At 38.1% G+C, this 17,973-nt stretch overlaps 1 pseudogene; it reads right to left on the bottom strand.

Annotated features, from left to right (window-relative positions):
* Window positions 1–3,819: 3,819 nt before the first annotated feature.
* On the bottom strand, window positions 3,820–8,395 carry LOC147626804 (acyltransferase GLAUCE pseudogene; annotated as a pseudogene).
* Window positions 8,396–17,973: the final 9,578 nt, after the last annotated feature.

Raw genomic sequence — 17,973 nt, 5'->3', positions numbered from 1 at the left:
GAAAATTATGACCCTTAGGCTAAGGTCCTTTTTACCTGATTTCAATTTTATTCTAATTACAAATTGGAAATATCTTTTTGAATATTTGTTAGGGAAAACCATTTTAGACACTAGGAGGATTTTTATATCCAAAAATATCTCAATTTTGAATTACCTCCCTCTAGACATTTTCTCTCCCTAGGCTAAAACAAGGTAAAATAGGATCTTTCTTTTATTTTAGAGAGGGGAATAATTATAAGATCAGAAGGGGAGGTTTTTACACCTGCACACCTCAAAAGCCAGAGGGAGGAATCTTACACAAATGCCAATGAGTGGCCATCCCACGATTAACAAAATTCTCCTAAACCCTCTCGTGTCCTTACACACAGCCATGTTTGAGAAGTGGGGCATTGATTTCATTAGACCCATTAGTCCGGTGGGTCAATACACTCAAGCGCGATACATTATAACGGCCACAGACTATTGCACTAAATGGGTCAAAGCTAGGGCTACCCACAAAGTTGATGCAAAATCCACAGCTAAATTCCTTTACGAATGAGTCATCACTTGCTTTGGGTGCCCTCTTGAACTAGTGAGTGACAACAATGCACACTTCATCAATCTAGTGATACAACTCTTGTTACAAGAATTCCTAGTCACCCACAGGAAATCCGCCTCCTACTATTCCCAAGCCAATGGCCAAGCCAAAGGCACCAATAAATTTCTTTGTGCCATCTTGACCAAAACTGTTGAGGCTAGCCAAAATGATTAGGAACAAAAGTTCTATGCATCCCTTTCCAGGCGTATCGCACATCTTGACCAAACAGCCACAAACGCAACACCCTTCAGTTTAACCTCTGGCACTGAAGCGGTCATGCCTATGGAGTTCTTTGTACCATCTTGAGAATTGCGGTATAAGAGAAACTCACGGGAAACCATCTGGGTTGTTACCTTTTTAAACTTGATCACTCCCCTCAACCAACCACCATCACTCTGCTCTCCGACCAACATAGAACCATGCCGCCCAAAAAAAGGCCTCTCCTCACAGCGCATACACAATTGCCTCATCGATAAATTTGTAACCGATCACCTCAGAAAAGATGTGTTATTGGCTATGGTGACCAACGGAAGGGTAGCTTTCACCTCTCCCACTAAGTCCTCCCTCACTGCATCCAGCAATGTGTAAGGTATATGGACTGATCCTTCCCTAGGAGGCACTTGCTCTGAAAGAGATGAGATAAAGTTGTAACAAATCACCTCAGGAAACATGTGTTATGGGCTATGGTGACCCACAGAAGTCTAGCTTTCACTCCCTCTGAGTCCTCCCTTACTACATCTAACAATGTGGGGCTTGGTTGAATTGATTCCACAGGAAGAGGCTCTAGAATTGGTTACATGACCTCTTAAGAATGGATATGGGTTTTTTTGAGGCCTTGGGCAAAGTTTGAGGATCCCTCATTGGGTCTCTAGTTGGCTTTAGGATAGGGTCTAGGCGCTATGATTAATGTTCCAATCGTGTACCAATGTTATGAGTAATGTCCCAATCATGTACCAGTAGCTCAAAATATCACTAAATGTAAAACACCCTATCATCTCAAATTCTAATATTGAAAACTTTTTCATTGAATGTTTACTTGATGTTTGAAATATTAAGACATCAACATCACGTACAATCAAGATTTGGCCTAGTGGAGAGTGTCTTCACCATGTCATGTAAAGATAGCTTTAATCAATAATGCTTAAGAAAATAAGCCATTAATATTGCCTAGAATCAGCTAAGAAATAATCCATTGATGCCACCTATAATCAAGGTTGTTGGCCAAACGAAGAGGGAAGAGTGCCTTAACCATGTCATGTAATGATAGTTTCACCAAGTCAAACAAAGTCCCATCCATGTGCCTCATATCCTCTTCTAAATATAATAAACCCCAATTTCATATTTAGTGAGCAATATAGTTGACACTATATTACTTGCCTCATAGCCTCTTCTAAATATAATAAACACTAATTTCATATTTAGGGAGTAATATGACCTTTATCAATAAAACAAAATGATGACAAGGTCCACAAAAAATGGGTGAATTGAGGCCCATCATTTGTGTTTCTAATCTAAGAAAAATGGTGCATTTACTTAAATTTTTTATTAATAAATGATAGCCTTTTCTTGATTTATTTATGAATTTCATAATTGTTCATAGTGTGAAGAGGCCTATCTATTCTTCACCCCCTCAATACCCTTATTTATGAATTTCATAATTTGTCATAGTGTGAAGAGGCCTATCTATTCTTCACCCCCTCAATAACCTTATTTATGAATTTCATAATTAGTCATAGTGTGAAGAGGCCTATCTATTCTTCATCCCCTCAAATATCTGCTACCCTTATAATAGAAAAAACCCTTATGGGAGGATCTTAAGTTAGTCTCATGTGACCATAACATTTTATTACTTTGAGATGTTTGCAAGAAGGAAGGTTGCCATGAATCTTGAACACTCATTCCTATAAATGTTAAAATTTCATTCTCATTTAGTAAATATTTATTTTCTTGACTAGTTCAAGTAAATGGGGAGCGTTTGAGACATGAATATTTAACACTCATTCCTATAAATATTAAAATGTTATTATCATTTAATAAATGTTTATTTTCCTAACTAGTTCTTCAAGTAAATGGGGAGTATTCAATTTTAGAACTTTAGAGACCCATCTTACATTTCAGCACAACTACACCATCGATGAATACTAATGGTATAATTGGACTCAACATTGGTTATGTGCATGAAGAATCTAAGTGTACATGTTTGTTTGATGTACAAGAATTCCTTAGCTCTTTTTTCCTAATCTATGTTACACCCGCCTTCTATCTATTTAGATTGATGGCATAAGTTTACCTTTATGCATATCTACAACGAAGTTATTGAGCAATAAACCACTCTTTCATCTTGCCCTCAATGTGCACTGTGATTTGATTAACTCACAACTAAAAGTGTGTGCCAAACATTAATGGGCCCTTCATCCTACATAACTTAGACTATATGATGATACAAGAATGCACAAGAGCTCTTGATGTTGTTACAGAATGGAAGCTCATAAGAATTATGGCAACTCACAAAACCAATGCTTGATTTGTGAGGTTATAAAAGTAGGATTTATTCATAAGCAGTTGTGTGCAATAAGCAACAACCATATTTAGGGAATATAAGCATCTATTTGTTGACCTACAGGTGATAAAACCTCCTTGACATATATAACCAGACTTTGGAGATAAAGCTGAGACCCATCTTACATTTCACCAACTACACCATCGACGAATACTAATGGTATAATTGGGCTCGGCATCGGTTATGTGCATGAAGAATCTAAGTGTACATGTTTGTTTGATGTGCAAAAATTCCTTAGCTCTTCTTTACTAATCTGTGTTACACCCACCTTCTATGCTATTTAGATTGATGGCATAAGTTTACCTTTACGCATATCTACAACAAAGTTATTGAGCAATAAACCACTCTTTCAGCTTGCCCTCAATGTGCACTGTGATTTGATCAACACACAACTAACAATGTGTGCCAAACATTAATGGGCCCTTTATCCTACATAACTTAGACTATATGATGATACGAGAATCCACAAGAGCTCTTGATGTAGTTACAAAATGGAATCTCATAAGCATTATGGGAACTCACAAAACCAATGCTTGATCTGTGAGGTTATTAAAGTAGGATTTATTAATCATATTTAGGGAATATAAGCATCTATTTGGTTGACCTACAAGGTGATAAAACCTCCTTGACATATATAACCAGGCTTTGGAGATAAAGGCATACATTTTAGAAAGTGATCTTATCACACTTGGATGTGGTGTTCAAACTTGGCCATTTCATGGGGTTGCAATGCAAGGAGGAGGTTGAGGCCTTCATCCTTTGCACAGTTAGAGATGAGGAGCACCATATCCACAATTCCACTCATGATGGGTCCAGCATATATTGGATCTCCCCATCCAAAGTCAACCTTGTGGAAAGGGAGCTTCCACCATGCAGACAAATAGAAATTGCCTTGGACGCCTACAGATGGGACGCCCTTATGGACCTCTAGCCAATCGATAGCGGACTTGATGTAGTCGGGGGTCACACGTTCGATGCCTTCACGAACCTTGCTTACACAAAAGGAGAGGGGCTTGGAGCGGATTTCCATGGCGGGCGCTTGCGCATAGGCCGTGATAACCCCGTTGCCGGTGAAAGCCTGCGATAAAGCCGGATCCACACGCTTGCGAATGTCTATGGCAAACAACACCGCCGTCGGCTGCATCGGATCCTCCACCTCAATGGACTTCACACGTGCTTGCCACACGTGCGCCAGAACTGCCTCGAAAGTTGAGCATTTGTTGTCGTGGACCGAATCTCCCTCCATGGCTTTGGCTTTTAGCTTTTGCAGCACGTGCGAGGGGAAGGGGAAGGAGCGGTACGCATGGTGGGAGGAGATTTGGGTGAAGTCTAGGTTTGGTTTGGTGGCTTCTGGTTTAGTGAAGGTGGCGGCGGCAGCGGGTAGCTGCATGAGCTCCGGGTGTTCATATTGTATCGTGGGAGGCTCACGTGCTTTGAGGCACGTGCGATCAAAGCTTGCATGGAAAAGCATTCCTTCTCCTCTTGTCATGGCTGCTAGATTGTGAAGGAATTGTGTCGATGAGAGCCCATCAAACATTGCATGGCTTGTACAAAGCCCAAAGGCAAACCCACCACACTTGAAGCTAGTCACCTATGGTACCACAACAAAATATACAAGAGTGTGAGTTCCCATGTATATAAAAAAGATATATAGCAATACATACCAAAAAGATATTCTTCATGCAATGTGCGGGCATATAGTGTGCAGCGCAGCAGAAGCACGTTGGCTCGCTGCCCAGGGGCGCGAGTTCGAATCTTGCTGCACTACACCCACAAGATAGCTTCCGAAAAGGCTTAATTTCATTGCCAAATCCTTACCAAAAAAGACAAAGAAAAAACATGATGCAACAATTCAAAGTGTGGTTTCCAATAATTATAGATTACATGTAGATATACACACTTGAATATCAAACCTAAGGTTTAAGCTTATCATTAAACACCTTGCATAAGCATAACATATGTTAGTAGTATCAGTAGTATCCACAACATTGATATAATTATTTGAGCGTTTATTGTCATTAATATAAATGAGCTATTATTATCATTAATATAGAGAAATTAACTCACTCTATGATGAAAAGCCACATGAATTTAAGGCCTTTTCTTTACAAGAAGGCTTCAAATGTCTTTACCAAAACCACTAAAACAAATTACCATAGTCAATTGAATCCCTTGTCACCTTGAGTGATAATTACATCACTTTTTTATTAGCTTCGGCAAATTTTGTATAGTGGTTTACAAAAACAAGAAGTTACATATGGGGAGGATGGGCTTGTAGCTTTGTAACCACAACCCATGCTTATAGCTTTTAAGCCACAACCCATGCTTATGAATCCCCCTCATGAGAGTTGGGACCCGTTTCAATCAATCATTTGAATCAATTTACATGCACCATAGAAAAATGTAATGGAGAGTCTTTATAAAACATGAGGTATTTTTTCATTAGAGGTCTTATAGCTAGAAAAAGGATGCTCAAGATTTGGAGGATTTGTCAAGTATCTTGCTCTCACTACCAAGTACTAAAATATAAAGGCATAATAGCCATCATAGCCATCATAGCCATTTTAGCATTGAAAGGAAGGCCACCATGAAAAATGAGGTTTCAATAGAAGGCCACTCAAATCAAATTCCAGTTTCAAATGTATAAAAATGAACACAAGGCCTTCGTTCGGATAGGCCTCCAAAATTTAGCCTAGCCATAACACCCTTGCCTTCCTATATGGAGATATAGGATTGGAATCTACCCTTGTGGTAATTCTAAAATAACCTATGCTTTTTAAAAGCCATGTCAACATTTTGGAAAATGCATTCCATAGGGTTGAGTTGGCGAGATCACCCACATCTCTATCTCTATATTATCTTAAGGAAGAGTTTCACAAAGCTTCCACATGGCAAGAATTTGAAGGTTCGGGAAAGGGAGGAGGAGGTTTGGGTAGCATTTGATTTTGGAAGCCTCAAAAGATGTGCGAAGCATAGGATCCCAACTAGTTTTCTATTAAAAAACATCATTTCTCAATAATAGGGGCCGTTAATGAGTAAAAAAAGAAAATCAATTAATTAAAGGAAGACGAACAGTATTGAACCTTTAACTTTAATAAATCTAAGGGTTCTACCACATTACGTTAAGATTGAACACAAAGGGCCGCTACCCTAATGCCGGCGTTTGGAAGCCGAGACATCAACAACTGATGCTTTGCAGCAATTAGCAATGGCCTTTGCAGGCATAGGGCTCTCTACAACACAAGGCCCTCTACAACGTGCAATGCCAGTGGATTTTTGTTAGACCGACACACCAACGATCAACAAGCAATGATCATAAGGCGCTTGAACTCGTAGAAGTCGACCTTGCCATCACCGTTGAGGTCGTGGGCATCAATCATCTAGTGGCATTCCATTAAGGTGGAGGCCTTGATGATAGCGGGATGCCTTGGTGGTGGGTCATCGATAGCATGACTGTCACGTGATAGAGCTCATTGGCATCATCTCTGAAGTCATCTCACTGTCCAATTCGAGCATGCAAAGGCGCTCGCCAGCCCTTCCATTTTGGCTTGATTAGCTCTATTATATGCCCGAGTTTATTAAAGTTCACTGGATTATAGGCCTTTCAGTGCCTCCATCTCCCCCTCAATAGCCCTATCACACACACACACACACACACACACACACACACACACGACTGTATTTTTTGTTGTTTGGACGTGCATAGGTGGCGTTTTAATGGTTGTGTCCCATCAAGTGTAGGCGGAGAAAGAAGATGACGATTGCAATACCCCAAAGCAAAAGTAGTCTTGGTCCTACGCAAGGTAGACGAGGCTTCTCTCTCCCTCATTTGAATCCACCTCCATGGGATTTTTTTTGCATTGAGAAAAAAAAAACTTGTGGAGACTGCCTTCATGGATCAAGAGTAATGATTTTTCTAACGTCAAGGAGCCATTAGGTGTATTATATGGTTATGATCTCCACTCTGTTGACTACTGGAGGCCATGATGACACAAGCAAAAAAGGACATTAAGAAACACTTTATCATGTTAATTTTGAAAGACGTGTAAAATAGGCCTAAGTTAGCTTCATCTAGTTCAACTTTTGAAAAATCCTCTTCACATCGAGAGAAGAACTAAAAAAAGCCTCCTTCAATTTTTTTTCAAAGAGTTATAATTGAATGAAAAAAAATGATGCTTGTTGAAAATTATCATTTCCTCCTTAGTCCATGGTAGAAGGTTTCACTCAAAAAAGTTTCATGAGCGCACCATGTCAAAAAATTATCATTTCCTCCTTAGTCCATGGTAGAAGGTTTCACTCAAAAAAGTTTCATGAGCGCACCATGTCAATTTCACTCAAAGGCCTAGGGGGCCTCGCATCTCCCCCATCTATAACCCCTCCATGGTTAGGACTAACAGAGAGAGTGGTATGCCTCCTACGATATAGCCGAATGACAACATCCATATCTCGCAAAAGAAAGGCATAATGGGTTCAAATCCACCCTAGTGGCATCTAGATTCAATACCAACTCTTACATAATATATATATATATATATATAAACACTCCCCTCATATATATATAAACACTCCCCTCACCTCGATTTTGCTAGCCATTTTACCACAAAATTAAACTACAATTGTTATTTTGTAGTTGTTTCACCCTAACACTGTGTTTTTGTGTGTGTTTGTACATCTTTACACATCGTGTACATGTAGGCATGCCAAATTAAATTACACATTGTGTGTTTGTGAGAGAGAGCACGAAATGAAATTGTGACAAAATTGATAACGGGCATGAATCCGAAATATATTCAAGCTTGGCCAATGAAGAGGTGATAGAGCTTAACCTGCATTGTGGCGATTGGTGGGGCCACCGCGTCTACTTGATGCAGGATTAATCTCCTGAACCCGGGATTAACAAACCCAATTTCGCCCAAATCATCCATGCTTAGCACGGAGCTGGCGGCGGCAAGCAAAACGCCAGCTGCATTGCAATCAATCTCCAACCTGCCTTTCTCGGGATTGAATCTAATCCTCCCTGCCAATGGATAATAGGACACTAACAACTCACTTAAGGCCCCTCTAATCTTCTCAACCAAGGCTCTAGGATCCATACAAGGCTGGGGTTTGTAGACGTAGACCGTTTCCACGGGGAAAGCCACAGTCTGATCAATGTTGGACAAAAAGAGGGCTTCCCTTGGCGTGGACCTTGCCGGAACCACATTAATAATCGTGTCTATGCTAACCTTGAGGTCATTAAGGGCATTGGATTTTGCCATCCTTAGGGTATATTATCAACCTTCTAATTAACCTTTCTTCTTTTACACAACTAGAGGCTCTTCACTCCACTCCTCCTCTTGTCATTATATACATCACACATTTGTGATATTAAATATTGCACATTATCTTTTATTTTCTTCTTAGTTGGCCTCTCGTGGCCATCACCTTTTCATGATGCAAAGACTTCAGTTGAGCACCCTTTACATGCATGTTGGTGAACGCCTATCTTTTCATGACCACACAAAGTTCTACCTATGAATCAAGCATTATGATTTCTACAATGTTAAGGATGGAATTCATTATCCTAGTTTATAGAGTAGTCATAATTTCGACATGCTATTAATTCCACATTGTGTATTAGTTTTCTTGAAAGGCTCATGGAGAAGAATGCTTTAGTCAAATATTGATACGTCGAAATTGACTTCAAATGGAAAGCTCATGTAATCTAAATATTTCAAGTTATTGGCTTAAATATAATTGCCCATCCGTCCCATTGAAAGAAATAAATGCTAAAGCTTCTAGTCCCATTTCTTGTTTTTTAAATTTTATATTCTTTCTTGTCCTTTCTGTAGTTTAATCACACTCGCCAACTTCTTGAGTGATTGTAAACTCATACTAAGTATAATAGCTCTAGTTCAAGGACTAGGACCAAGGAAAACAAAATAGGTGAGAGGGGTCCGTTCTTTATGTCATCTCCTTAGGAACATTCACCCTAAAATTTACTCCACTTTTCACATTTGAGCTCTAATTGTAACCATCCTAGGCTATGAAATCTAGTAGCATAGGCTAGCGAAACTGCTAGTATGGTAGCTCTTAGATATCTTAACACGTAAAAAAAGGCAACATTCGCGTAATCTTAGAATTGAAATAATGTAAAGTTTATAAGAGTATAAAAATTTACTCTATGTACAATGCATCTAAGACAAAATCAAAATGACAGTTATTTGCATCCTTTTGCACAAGTGAACATCATTTACATATACCTAATTCAATCAATTCATAAAATTTTAATGATGAGTAAGCTTTTAAGAATATAGAAATCGATGTATTTTGAGAAAACAAGATGGTGGAGTAATCAAGACACATACATTGAAAAACTAAATCTAAAACCTTAAATTAAAAGTAACATTATTATAATCTAAGGCAATGTCAAAAAATAAAAAGTTGAACATATTTGTGAGGCTCTTGCTTACCCACAGATACAATATAGCATAGAATGTTTAAAATAACATTATTATAATCTTAGGCATTGTCAAAAAATAAAAAATTGAACATATTTGTGAGATTCTCACTTACCCACAGACATAATATAGCATAGAATATTTAAAATGACATAATTTACATCCACGAGGTATCCATCATGGTCATTATATCCATAATTATAGAAATTACATAATATCACATTTGTACTTAGAATTCAAAAAAATATAGGAAATATCAAATTATAAAATTCACCAAGAGGCCTTTGAATATGAATTGGTGCATAATCTGGGAAACATCACTCTTGGCATTGCTCGATACTCCCATCCTCCCCACTCAAATTACACTTTCACTCTCATCACTGTCTCACTTTCATTTGCATAATCTCCCCTCCACAAAGATTTGATGCGAATACCATGATTCATGATGGAAATCCCAAGTTTTCTTCAGTGTACTCCATAAAAAGAGGGTGTGAAGATGGTGCATGGAGGCAATTTGCCAATGAGATGCAAGGAATTATTAGGGATGTGGGTAAATTGAAGGTAGAGGAAAAGAGATGTGAAATAAGGAATTCGGCTTTACGGTTAGAGAAACTTCAGATTAGAAGACAAACAAGTTGGTTGAATGCTGAGGAAACTAACTTGTACTTTAAATGCCAAGCTGGCATTAAGGATGAAGGTGACAGATGTGCTAGACAAGAGGAAAAGTGGCCCAAATGGAAATTTTTTAACAACAAAAGGAAACCTGAGAGCAATTTGTTCAAACTTTCCAAAGAGAGGGACAATTATGAGGTGATGGGGAATATCATAGATGAAGATGGACTTCCTCTGGAGGGATATGAACACTTTGGCTTGGAAATGGGTGAAGTTCTTGGGGTATACCCTTAGCTTGAAGGAGGATTGCTCTTTGAGGAGGTTTCAAGTTGAAAATAAATTCCTGGGATTAATTAATCAGAAGGTGGACATTGACATAGCTAATTGGTTGGAAAGGGATGTGGATATTGAGGAGTGTTGGGTTGCCTTGGTGAAGTTGGGGAGAGACAAAGCTCCAAGATGGGATGGGTTATCTACTGAGTTCTTCATTGCCTTCTGGCCTTGCTTAAAAGATATTGTGGGGGAAATCTGGAGGAAAGCTTTCAACACTAGTATCATGCACAGAGATTTTAAAGCAGCGTTGGTGAAGCTGACTCCAAAGCAAACTGCCTACAATAGGTTTGGTCACTGGAGGCCTATCACCTTGCTTATTATGATCTACAAAATCTTGGCTAAAGTGATTGCCCTTAGAAACACCCCTATCTTGCAGGAAGTAATATCCAAAAAACAATATGGCTTTATTAAGGATAGGTCAATTTATGACAACATCTTTGCTATCTTGCTATGAAGAGATGTGGCTATTAACACTTAGCAAAAATGCATTATGCTACAACTTGACTTAGAAAAGGCCTATGACAGGGTGCATTGGTCCTTTGTTGCAAGAATCATGGAAAAGCTTGGGTTTGGGAGTAAAATTACAACCTGTATTTGCGCTCTATCTTGGGGTGGAGTTTCTAATGTGCTATTGAATGGAAGAGTTGTAGGAGGGTTTGAGATTATTAGATCTATGACGCAAGGTTTTCCTTTGGCCCCTCTTTTATTTGCCATTGCTTCTCACCCTCTGGTGGTGTCACTTGAGAATGCTTACAGAGTTGGGAGTATCACACTGGTCTAAAACTGAAATATAGTGATCAATTGATTAAACAGTGTTTTGCTGATAACTCTTTACTCTTTCTAAAAGCTGAGAATAACAATGTTAGAGTGGTTTTAGATTTAGTACAAGAATTTGCTGATGCTTCTGGCTCTAAGTAGTGCAACATACAAAAATCAAGAATTATCAGTCTAACAGAAGACAATGACTTTGACATGCAGAGGTGGGGATGTGAGGCGGTGCAAAAGGGATATATTGTTAGGTTACTTGGAATCCCTTTTGGGGTTGGCATTACTAATAAATAGATGACTGATTGGGCTGTAAATTGGTTTTTGAAGAAGTTGAGGAAATGGGAGGGCATTAGAGTTCCATTCCATAACATAATTGATATTTGCAATGCAATACTGAATGCATACATACTGTTCCTTTGCCTAGTGATGGAATTTGGTAAGTGCCATCGAAAAAAAATAATTGGGCCTGTCAGAGATTTCTTAAGGAGGAATGGTAGAGTAACTAGTAGAGTTCCAGCCTAGTTGGCATGGGACAAGGTGTTTTTCCCAAAGGAGGAGGGGGGTATTGGTATTCTTCATATTCCTACTCATTGTATTGCAAGGAGAGCCCTGATGTTACCTAAGTGCTTGTTTCAGAATGACTCTTGGGCCTTTATGGTAATAAGGGAAATTGTTGATGCTTTTGACGTGTATGCAAAAGGCAAATGGTTGGACTTGGGATGGAAAGATAAACTGTTCTCTTTTTCTCCTATCAAAGTTACCATCTCAGCATTTTGTAAGATGCTTTGCAAAAGATGCAAAGAGTGCCTTGGCTTCATGTCTTGGGATGGGGGGTGCAGAGCTACTGGGAACTCTATGCTCAGCCTAGGGATATGGTGGACACATAAATTCAACCACCCCTTTAGCTCTTCTTGACACTTCTTCATCTAAAAAATTAAATAATAAAGGCCTAAGGCATCTGAATGACTGTTGTGATTGGGAGGTTGTTGGGTGGAAAGACTTGGAGCATATAACTTGAGAATTTCATTTATTAGGTAGAGCGAGAGAGAGATTTGTTGATTCAGGCCTTTGCTTTGATCCAAAAGGGGTGGTGCTCCACTACAGGGTTGATGAATCCAGTTGGATTAAAGATTGGACTTGGAATAATAGTATTAAGATAGTCAATTGAACCAGAGAACTCTACTCTATAATGAGATGTGGGGATGACTTGGAATAATAGTATTAAATAATAAAGGCCTAAGGCATCTGAATGACTATTGTGATTGGGAGGTTGTTGGGTGGAAAGACTTGGAGCATATAACTTGAGAATTTCATTTATTAGGTAGAGCGAGAGAGAGATTTGTTGATTCAGGCCTTTGCTTTGATCCAAAAGGGGTGGTGCTCCACTGCAGGGTTGATGAATCCAGTTGGATTAAAGATTGGACTTGGAATAATAGTATTAAGATAGTCAATTGAACCAGAGAACTCTACTCTATGATGAGATGTGGGGATGCTTATATGGATTATTGCAACAAGATTTGGAGAGTGAGCTGGAGCTCTGCCTCAGGGAAAAAAATATGGAAACAGCTCTGGGAAAGTTAGGTTCCTAAGAGGTTTTAGGTTTGTATGTGGAAGGTTGGTATGTGGGCCCTCCCCGTTGGTTCTAAACTGCAAAGTAAAAATATCTCTTGTGGAGTTTCCCCCAGATGCAGATCCTATTTAGAGGATGGAAGACATGCTTTCTAGGAATGCCCAGTCATCAGGGGGACCTGGACTAGGATTACCAAATGGGTGGAGAAGGGGCTGGACATTTAGGCTTATTGGGGTGATTGGATTTTGGGAATATGGTCTGTTAATGATGAACATGCGGGGTCATTATTTAACATTATCAGAGCTTGTGTTGTGTGGAAAATCTGGTGTACTAGGAATGCCATTGTTTTTCAGAACGTCTCAGTCATTGGTATTAAAGCTTCAGATGTAATGCATAAATGTATATGCATGTGCTGGTATGTATGTTAATCTGAACAAGATGAGATGTCCTGAGTTGGATTGTCTGTTACTCAAGTTGCAGAGGAACATCACCTGATTTATGCCATGCTCTGGTTGTGGCTTTAGACATACTGGGAGACGGTTCCTAACCTCTAGTTTACTGTTGTGCAAAGAAGTTTGCCCAGATTTGGACCAAGAACTAAAAGGTGGTACCTTAAGGAGAAGCAAGTGAGCCATACTTTTGTTGCTTTTATAGAGAAAATCTTATCTCGTGAAAGCACAGTGAAACTGTTCACAACCATATTCTAGTTTTTTACGACGTGAAACACAAACTGCTACTTCATGACATGAACTGTAGTCTGCTATCTCACAAAGACCTGCTACATCATGGATTAAGGATTGTCATACCAGAGTTAAGAGAGGACCATATAGGAGTCTCCACGACTTGGATTGATGCAATTCTAAACTAAAATTTTGAAGCGTGAAACATAGTTCACGATGACATGAAACATAGACTGCTACTTCACGATGTGAACTGCAGTCTGCTATTTCACTGAGATATGCCAATTCACGAGACAAGAAGCGTGAAACATAGTTCACGATGACATGAAACATAGACTGCTACTTCACGATGTGAACTGCAGTCTGCTATTTCACTGAGATATGCCAATTCATGAGACAAGAAGAGTCAGTTCAATAGAAAACCAAGCGTAACGAGCGAAGTAGTGATTTAGCATGCTAAAGCATATTCTCATAACTCATTGGAGATGACCTTGCTCCTGACGATAGTGCATCAAATCATCCAGGTTCTTCCTACCAAAGAAGTGTTAGTTCAGGCTCCTCGGTGAGAGCACTCAATTGAGTGTTGCAGCTTGGAGAAATTTGACCACCATAGACATTTGGCTTAAGGTCTTTTTGTTCTGTTACCTTCATACATTTGTTGTAATGGAATTTTTGCGCCAGCTAGATTCATTTGATATTATCTTGGGCAAACCCTTCATGAGGGAAGCCAAGGTGGTGTACGCGTTAGACCAAGTTTATATTTGGAACTTGAAAGGATTTGCAAATTCTGAAAATCAATCTCCATACATGCAAGGCACACCCCATGATGGAAGGGCAGTTGTTTGAGAATGATTCAATCACAACTAAACGAACCAAATCCTTATTACAAGTATACCACCAGTTAATGAACACTCATGGGAAGAGGAAGAGAACCAGATGTACACATCACTTCCACACCTCCGGACTTTAGTGAAAACTGGATGCATGTGCTCACCACCATAGATGTGTTTCCGCCTAAAGGAACAAAGTATGTTGAATCAAGAACGATTCCCACAACCTCATTACGCATGGTAGATGTGTAAACCAAAGAAGGGGAAACAAAGGATGAATCCTCAAGCACAGAAGTGCTTGGACCACATGATCGCAAGCCGCCTCAGGAAATGGCGGAAACAATAGAGGTATATCACTCGATGCAATTCCCTGTTGCAAACTAAACCCACAGACACCTAGTGGCTAAGATATCTCAAGGTCACTAATGTGCATGATGAGTTTTCTATGAAGTGGGGTGAGGAGTTGAGTAAGATAACATGAAAAACAGCCCCCAAAACTTCTTGATCGGAATTCTGAATTTCATACCGAAATTCCTCGAATTCTATAACCTTGATCCACAGATCATTCGAAGGGTCTCAAACTTAGTTTCAGATTTAGCGGGAGTTTTGAGTGTATTTTTCTAAACTAGTCGCACCTTCTTTCCTCAAAACTGACGAAAGAGTTTGGTCTTGGTCATAGTCTGATTCAAGGTTCGAGTCGAATAAGATTTTTCCTAATCTATCTTTCTCGAAAAGGTTTGATAATTCAGTTACTATTTTATTGAATTTCTTTCTTTGAATATTCACTTAACTGATTTCTAAATTAGTTACGAATTCTGATGAGGAATAGATTAATCATTTATCTGAATATTTCGATCTCGATAGATTTCTTGAATTCTCTTTTTACAATCCGTGTGAATATAAAACGATAGAAATTTCTCTCTTAGAGTATTTAATTATTCATTTATCAAATACTCATAGAATTTAAGAGAATTCTAATTTTGATATTTATGCATCTATTTATGCATAAAAATCAACTTCAGTGGGAATAACACTTTTATTAGAAAAATCCTTGTATGCATCTATTTATGCATAAAATCAAATTTAATAGAAATAACCCTTTTAAAATAAAAAGGATTTCTTTAAGCATCTATTTATGCATAAAAATCAATTTTTATAAGAATAACGCTTTTATAATAAAAAATTTCCTTTATGCATCTTTCTATGTATAAAAATCAAATTTAATAAGAATAACACTTTTGTAATTAAAAAAATTTCCTTTATGCATCTTTCTATGCATAAAAATCAATTTTAATGAGAATAACACTTTTGTAATAAAAAAAATTCCTTTATGCATCTTTCTATGCATAAAAATCAAATTTAATGAGAATAACACTTTTGTGATAAAAAAATTCTTTTATGCATCTTTCTATGCATAAAAATCAAATTTAATGAGAATAACACTTTTGTAATTAAAAAAATACCTTTATGCATCTTTCTATGCATAAAAAGCAAATTTAATGAGAATAACACTTTTTTAATTAAAAAAATTCCTTTCTGCATCTTTCTATCCATAAAAATCAATTTTAATAATTAATATTAGTGATATCCATGCATATTCATAGGTGAATATGTACATGGAGTAATTAGAATATTTCTTTTAAATGCAAAAATGGTGGGGATTACTCTTTTGGAATAACATAAAAATAAATTTTCTTTTCCACAAAATTCTGGAAAATTTTGCAATAACCTCCTTTGTATGGCTGACCATTTCTCATTTTTATCATTCTTTATTTAACTTAAATTAACCCAAATAAGATTTATAGAACTCTAATCTAAATAATTTTCTAAATTGAAGAGAGTAAACAATAAGAAGAGTTTAATTAATCCTTTAGTTAATCTTTCTAGTATTGAGAAAGGTTGGAATGTAAAGAGGAGAAGGGGGTGGCCTTTTTATCAAAGGTGCCCATAGCATTTGAATTTAATTCAACATCTACAAAACATAAAAATTAAGAAAACCATAGATTCTTCATTAAACAAGTAAGAAAATTAGCTTACATGGAGCTTGTAACTCCTTTAGCTTGAGGGATTGAGGGTTCTACTCTTGTTTGAAGCAAGAGTGGCCACCACCAATTCACTTTGGAGAGGATTAGGCCAAAAAACAATTGAATTATTAAAAAATTCAATGTAGATGGCTCAAGAGACAGGAGCAGAGTAACAATGCATAAACACCATTAAGCGTTTATAAAGGGGGAGGCTTCTATTTATAGGAAAAAGTGAGCCTCTAACCAAGCAAATTGATTCTAGAATCTTCCAGATTAGTTTGGTCAAATTTTGATCATTTTTTGGTTATTTCAGCTTACTTTTTGAATCTAGTTTTGAATTAGGAGAGAGGAGAGATGAAAATATCTCATTTTATTGATTAAGAATTGGGGGTAATGATGAGAAAAAGGTGCCTACTTCATGAGGGGAGATCCCACACTGAGGTGTCAAAATTCAATTTTTTTATTATTTTCTTTGGTCCTTAGTCCACTCTTCATCTTATGTGAGCATTTTCTCATTTTTTGGGGGGTTTTCTTTTATTCTTCAATTTATCTCCTCCCTACATTTGGATTAATCTTATTGGTCCATAGGAACCTTAATTGGACCATAATCCAAAAATTTGTGAAAATCTGAACCCTTAGGCTAAGGTCCTTTATACCTATTTTCAATTAAGGTCCTTTATACCTATTTTCAATTAATTCCAATTGCACATTGGAAATTTTTTTTTGAATTTTTGTTTCAGAGGAAACCATTTTAGACACTAGGAGCATTTTTATATCCAAAAATATCTCAATTTTGAATTACCTCCCTCTAGACATTTTCTCTCTCCAGGTGGCCAAAACATGGTAAAACAGGATCTTTCTTTTATTTCAGAGAAAGGGGAATAATTATAAGATCAGAAGGGGAGGTTCTTATACCTACACACCTCAAAAGATGGAGAGAGGAATCTTACAAAAAGGTAACGAGGGCTATGGTGGAAGTGCACAGTGTGTCAAGGGCACTTCTGGTACCCTAAGAATTCCTCTCTAGTCCTGGTTGAGGAACGTTATGTAGTGTTGGTGCATGCAAGGCCAACGGTTTCCTAGGGTTTGTTGCCTAGGGCTTGTTGGTGGTAAGGCTTGGGGTAGGGCTCAAGCTTTGAGCAACTCTTTATTGGTAGAAATTTGTGGTTTTGTGATTGCTCCATTTTTTACACAATAAGCGCAATAGAGAGTAGGACAAGGTCTTCGATGTGGACACTCCGTGCTAGTATGGTTAGCTCGACAAATTGGGCACTACATGAACTCCCTCTTTGGGTAAAGATGGAATTGGCCAACTCGATCGCAACCTTGGCTAGTTCTTCGATGTTGTCCCTGAGCGTAAGTGCATGAATGTGGGAAGTGGTAGTGCTGGATCCCCCTCTGAACAATTTCTATTTGTTTTCTTTAAGGTGAAGGTACGACCATACGTTGGTTAAGGAACATGCGTTCTCTTAACAAGGTACGTATGCATGCTTGTGGAAGGTATAGACGTATGCTTGTAAGATAGCACAGGTGTGGCCAAGTCAAGGTACGAACGTACACTTGGAAGGACATGGACGTG

The sequence above is a fragment of the Cibotium barometz genome, chromosome 21, assembly GCF_041138505.1.
Source record: "Cibotium barometz isolate CiBa-2024 chromosome 21, ASM4113850v1, whole genome shotgun sequence".
NCBI lineage: Eukaryota > Viridiplantae > Streptophyta > Polypodiopsida > Cyatheales > Cibotiaceae > Cibotium > Cibotium barometz.
Note: the sequence above shows the minus strand (reverse complement) of the source record. Positions and strands in the feature narration are given on the sequence as shown.